The sequence below is a fragment of the Penicillium daleae genome (genome assembly GCF_028827525.1).
Source record: "Penicillium daleae strain IBT 16125 chromosome Unknown utg000006l_segment0_segment0, whole genome shotgun sequence".
In the NCBI taxonomy this organism is placed as follows: domain Eukaryota; kingdom Fungi; phylum Ascomycota; class Eurotiomycetes; order Eurotiales; family Aspergillaceae; genus Penicillium; species Penicillium daleae.
The window spans coordinates 4,122,414-4,128,413 of NW_026623154.1; positions in this window are offsets into that span (position 1 = coordinate 4,122,414).

The following is a 6,000-nucleotide window of genomic DNA, read 5'->3' on the forward strand; positions in this document are numbered from 1 at the left end:
AACTCGGACCTACACCTAATACTCACTGATATGAGCATTGTCGATGCTGTTATCGCTTCGGCGAAAGATCTCATGCTCTGGAATTCAAGGTGACCTCGGCAGCCCGGCTCCCAGGGCATTGGGCGAAGCGCACCTGCATCACGCCTCACCCAAAACCGCAGTGCTTCTCGGATCATGCTGAGTGGTGTTCCGGGGAATGCTGGGCCACAGTCTCGAGTATAATGCTGTAGTACTGTAGGCATAGCGAACGGTATGCTAAGAGGTGCTCTATGGCCACAATTGCATAGGCCTGACCACTCTGGGCCTTCCCCGCAAAATGATCTACCGCTTGGCTTGCCGTACTTTGGTGTCATGGCGTTGGGAGGCTTGCATGTCATGTGGATCCGATAGTGGAATTTGTATTATTGATTTGCATTTGGGAGTTTATTTCCTGGGGTAGACACGGAACTGTTCGGCGTGGTGGATGTAGAATATAGGATGGACAGGGGTCTGAGAAAGATCTAAAATCGATAGTGTTCTTCTTGGGCTCTGTGTACCTGGGTCAAAATTGCAGCAATCGTGCTAATGCATGTACAGCCCTTTGTGAATCGATAAAGGTTTTCGTGTTGGGGGATGTCCGAGGTACCCCTGGCGCTATTCTGAGTTGAGAATCTGATGGTCGAATTGTAGATGGTGGTAGGGTCACCGTACCTGAGTATTGAATATGAGATATGAGATGTCATGGTGACTATCAAAGAGATATCATTAATCGTCAGCTACACACTGATTTAGGACGTTCTCTGCTCAATGCTGGCTGATTGTCATACTGAGCCTCTAGAAAAGGATTGTCATAGAATGGGTTCATCACACGAGTACTGTAGTTTGAATGCGAATAATGGGCTACAAATGAGTGCAAGTCACGTCAGATCGATCGATGGTGGCGATGTGGTCGAACATGAAGTTCTCCCCATACAATAATGGGAACCGGAAGCACAGACAGCCCAGCGGCATGTATGCAATGGACGCCTCGACCTCTCGAGCGCGCCACAAAGTTGCCACATTGCCTGGTGAGCTACTGTAGTACCGGTTCAAATCATGCAATGGCTTGGAGATAAGGCTCTCCAGATGGCATGACTCAATGCAACAGAAGAACTCGTATTTTTGAACGAACTACTCAAACTTTCTCCCAGGACTTGCCACATCTTAATCACTCGGTCCAAGCTCTTCGGGCTCTAGACTAGGCTGATCCGGTCTCAAGCCATCTCACTATTTGTCCGCACGAATAATGGCTAGCTGGAGGGTTGCCAAGCATGAATAAGATGAATCTAAGCCAAGTCTTGGCAGTCTGAGATGATTAGCTAGGACTTGAAGATCCAAGCAAGTCATCCCTTTGAACGCAGGGGTCTTCGAGGTCCGTGAGGGGACTCTCTAGCTCCCAACTGGCCCTTGCGGCTGAGATAGGCCTGTGCTTCTGGATATCCAGGTAGAAGTCCCATGATGCCCAGGGTCCTTCCCAGTATGTAGATATCTATTAATTAAGAAGCACGACGGCGATTCTTAGACCAGAATCAAGTGACAGTAATGTTAACAAGAGCTAGAAGTGTTCACATGAATCTGATTGGATTCTAGAGCGGAATCTATGTACTATGGAAATAACTCAACCAGCATTCTATGAAGTTCGGTATGGATTAGATCTTGGCCCTCCCATGGGACCAGGCTTTAACAAAGTACAATAGTCGTGTCCGGCATTTCAGGCGGGTTATGATATCCGACAGTAGAATTATTGAACAGTATTATTGCATTTCAGAGATCAGAAACCTGATTTCAACACCAATATGCATGAAACAGTGCAGCTATCTTCCTCGTGGTAGCCGAAATGTCGGGTCGCTCAATGTGGCAGATAATTATGTGATATAAGAAAGGGAATAACATGAAATATGGAAGGGAGACTCAGAAAGACGAACAAAGAGGGTTGTGTGTAGGGCGTGCATTTGGGTGGCTAAACTCACTAATTTGGCTTAGATTGGATCGTCTGGATCTGACAGTCGAAGGGGATCGTCACGGAACGGCATGAGAGGACGGAAAGAGAAACATGAATCATGATCGACAGGCATTGTCTGGGCTCCATAGTCCCCTAGTGCCATAATGCCATAGGCTCCGTTCCAGATGGCTGGGGTCCACCGATAACTCGTCGGCTGCATTGTTGAACCACCAAGCCCGGCTTTCATTTCCGAACGCTAGGTCCTTTGGCCTGAAAAAAGGTCACCCTCTCAAAGAGTACCCCGACGCTAATTTGCGGCTGCGTCGATGGCATGGATCGCGGCTTGCTGCCGTGGCTCAGTCGCGAACTGGAATAGAGTTTAACTAAGTGACCTAGCGCCACGAATCAGAGCCCTAAGAGCCCTATGAAGCCCGTGAGAGCTGTCAGAACTCAGGTGTCGGCCTAGGAAAACCTTCAGAGCAAGCGATCGTCTATTGGGGGCTAACGGGTCTAAGCTGCTAGGTGATTCAGGGCAACCGGGGCAAATGACAAAAGAAAGATGGAAAAGAAGGTAGATTCTCAGTTTCATCCAACGCGCCCTGTCAATTGTCTATCGGTCGGCAGTGTGATACACGCCCCACGGAGACTTTGTCTCGGTCGGAGGCGAAATTTCTGGGGAAATGGAATCCGTTCTGACAATCCTCATCTTCTGTCTGTGCCAGCTGCAAGCCTGGCACGGGGAGGAAAGACAAACATACTGTAGACGGTATAGTACTTTGGTACTTAGGAATGAGGGGAAAGAGAATCTGTACGTGTGTTTCGCATGACGAGGGTCCAAATGCCAGTTTCGTTTGCCACTGACTTGCGTGGCTTGCAAGAGGATCGAGGAGCTTTGTTCGAGGGCTTGAAGAATGCACGAAAACCCCGGAGTTGCTGGCAGATGTTGGTCACTAGCCACGCAGGAGGCCCGAAAGAGTGGGATCGAACAGGAGCCTCGCCTGGTCCAAGGCCATGTCCATCGAAACCGTCTGCTTGTCTGCTCCAACCAGAGGAGGTTCCCTCAATTCGGGTCTCAACTGACGGGTGATGGGTCAGAAACTTCCCCTGGAGTCAGATGCAGGTCCGTAACTAGCTCCCTGGATAGTTTGAGCTCTGGTCCCTGAGCGGAGCGGACCATTCGCTCGGCAGCTCCGTAGCGAGAGGTACAGAGAGGTACCCAAAAGGACGGAGTAGATCATAGATAGAGAGAGATCCCCGACGATACCCCACGAAGTCTTTCTGTGGCTCAGCTTGTCTGCAGTTTTGCATGCTTTGCACATTCCAATCATGCCGGAGGACGAGAGTAGGCGACTGGGGCCTTTTGACCAAATTGGCTTATTTGTCATAGAGGGAAGGCGGCCATATTATCATAGGAAATAGTGCAAAGTACAATGCCCTCTGTTGAGTCCCCGCTCCGGGAAGCACTACAGTATAGTATAATAATAGCAACCGTCATCGCAATCTTTCCTCCGTCCAATCATACCCAAAGCTAAGATGATCATATTGATCATAACGGAACTCGGAATGGTGCTTTAGTGGGTAGAGTACTTTGGATCGATAGCCTTATGGAGGACGATCCATACCCCGGAGCCCGCGAGCAACTTACGTTTGGGACGATGGGAACTATGTACGGAGTAGTAGTGAGGTATAAGAGGCTCGAGAGACTCGGATTGGCCCAAACACGCGGAGAATAGCCGACAGATGTAATGGAATTTACGATGCTACACTCCCCACGACCGGGATATGGCCAGTTTGCTTTTATTGCAGATCACCGGGGGGAATCGACTAGGCCCGACCGGGACAGACCAGCAGAGACGCGACCCCAGCAGCCCTGCAAGTACAACAAGTACTCTCTGCACAACGTCTGACCTATCGAGCCTGGGCTAAACCGCGCCTGGATGAGATCGATCAAGCCCCCCACTTTTGGATCCGCCACTAACGTCTGAGCTCAGATTGGTTGACAGAAAACCCTTCAGATAACGGAGACAATAATCGGTGTGAATTACCATGGACCCTAATTCTAGACTTAGGAGACTACATAAGAATAAGTGTCGTGATTGTGCCCATTTCTGCCTGTCTCAAGAAGACTTCGTATGAGACTGACAATTTCTTCGTCTGCGGTGGCCGCGAGGTTCGAACGGGGAGGGTGGGGCGATGGTCGATCTGGTGCAGGTCCAGCGAAGGTACGACATGTTACTCGAGTAATTTAGTCGTACTTATTGTCTGTATCTCTAGGTTCCTGGGGAGGATCGACCTCAATCGGTAGGAGGCGAAAGGTAAACTCAAAGCATGACTAAGATTCATGCCCTGAAAAGGAACTAGTCATGACAAAGTGGGCGAAACAGACGGGTGTAAAAAAAGCAAAAAAGAAAAGAAAAGAAAATAAATTCCAAAGCACAATAGGATAATCAGAATAGTCTGGGGCGTCATTTCGAGACCCAACGCGCCTCCAAGCTGCATGTCAACAGCGAAAATAAACTCTACTCACATTGCGCGGAACGCAATAGGCAGAGCCGGACATTCCAGTGGCTGTCGCCTCCAACTGGCTGGCACTCGGAAGGCTGAGGATAGCTATGGGCAGCTAGAGGCACCTACTGGGTCACTATGGATCACTCTGCTGATTGTACCTGTGAGATCGGATATGGAGCGTGTCCCCACAGTCCCGCAGTGGTTCAGAGAGGAAAGATGCCGGCCGATGAAGTTGGTTTCATCCTATTAGATTGTGACAATAAGAGGAATAATGATAATAATTCAAATTATGCGGTCCGATCATCATGATTCGCATGATCATGATGATAATAATGATCCGCGTTAAATATTTGATTTCACATAAACCATAAAAATCAAAATTCACGAATAAATAATATTCAAAAAAGCTGATATTAGAGTTAGGGATGAGGCAATCGATCCTGTCGATCTTGAGGTTCTTTTTTGACTTTTTTTATTTCTCTCTTCTTGTTCCTATTCTTTCTGCTTCTCAGGAACAAGCTTCCATTGCCTTGGCTGGGGAACTATAAACCCACCCCTTCTCGTCTGCTCCCTCTCCACCCTCAATCTCCAATCCTCCTTGCCGGTGTCTCTGAACAATTAATCCCCTTGAAGGCTCTTTTTATACCAATCCAGCCCTGCGACTCACTCCCCTTCCTCACGATCCGGTCAATTAATCTGAGACCCAGCCTCCTCTCTTTTTAAATCGAATCCCCCTCTCTGGACACTCCCCCTCCAACGTCCAACCACCCGCGTCTCAAGGTCGTTCTCCAGGGAAACCATCACGACCCTATTCTAGGTAACTGAAACCGCGTACCTTTTGTGGCCCCCCCTCTTTCCAGCCACGGGTCTGCAGAGCAGTTGGCCATACTCTATTCGTTCAGTTCGTGCTCCTCTGGTTCCAAGAGACGCGAAGCTGGTGCCACGAACCGGCTATCTGAACCCCTCCACCTCAAACCAGCCCTCCTTTGCCGCGGTAACGGAGGCAGGCTTTTGTCTGCATTCCTGGCCTTGCGTGAAGGGTTCGTCCGGCACGCGACGCGGGCGCCTTTGGATCTCATCCGAGTCATGGCGTATAGCTGTAAGTCCGATTCCCCACCCGGGATTCTATGCTGGCCCAATTTGTTTATTTCTGCTCGTTTGTCCCTCCATTCCCTTCTTCCTTTCCTCTCTTCTTCCAAGGCCCTCGACATTCCTTCTCTTTCCTTCCTCCAAGTCCCTGTGGTCATTGCCAGGCATCACTCCCTCGTGCCTGAGCTCCTGATTTCTTTTGTGTGATCAACGTTCTTTTTCCTTCAACGCTCGTTGCCGTCCCTCGTCATTACAACTCCATCATTCCACTGTGGTTGCTATTGCATCCTGTCCATCGCATACTTTCCTACCTAATCACCTATCAACCTTCATTCCCTTGTACTCCACTAGAATAGTGGACTAAACCCAGTTTCCCTAATATAGGTGATACTATTGTCGATCCTGTCGCCCCACGAGACCTCAAGACCGAAGAACTAGACGAC